Genomic DNA, 509 nt, shown 5'->3' with positions numbered 1-509 from the left:
TACGGCTGTGTTATTTATATAACGCTGGTGCGGGCCCCGCAGTCGCAAAGCGTCGCATTGAACTGCGCGGGCAAGCTCATTCCCTGGTGACTGAAGCGGAGACTGTTGGTACGTCTGATGCATCCCACGCGCCGCAGTTGGTACACCCAATGCTGGCTTAAATACGATTTACAGTCAAATTTATTGTCGTTTTTTTTATCGGGAAAGATAATGTTAAATCCGACCATTGGAATGTCAACTGGCATTTACAACCGCCATGTTCACAATCGCTCTCAAAACCTTTGATCGTACTGGAAAATTCAAGGTTACCAACATGAGCAAATTCTGTATTTCATTATTAATGAGATCATCGCATATTTCATATTTTCAGGCTCGTGACAACTCTCCTGTCTCGGTGTTTTAATTCATCTAATCTTAATCTGACTGAATGATGTTGATTTTATTCTTTACAAAGGTTAGGTAGATGTCGAAATTCCACCGCCGGCGGATGATGATAAACTTTAATCCTC

General features: G+C 42.2%; 1 protein-coding gene across 3 annotated transcripts in view; it reads left to right on the top strand.

Annotated features, from left to right (window-relative positions):
* Positions 1 to 509, top strand: part of LOC119581970 — an 11824-nt gene that overhangs the window by 2124 nt on the left and 9191 nt on the right. The gene's annotated exons all lie outside the window — the stretch shown is intronic.

The sequence above is a fragment of the Penaeus monodon genome, chromosome 15 (assembly GCF_015228065.2).
Source record: "Penaeus monodon isolate SGIC_2016 chromosome 15, NSTDA_Pmon_1, whole genome shotgun sequence".
Taxonomy (NCBI): Eukaryota; Metazoa; Arthropoda; class Malacostraca; order Decapoda; family Penaeidae; genus Penaeus; species Penaeus monodon.
Note: the sequence above shows the minus strand (reverse complement) of the source record. Positions and strands in the feature narration are given on the sequence as shown.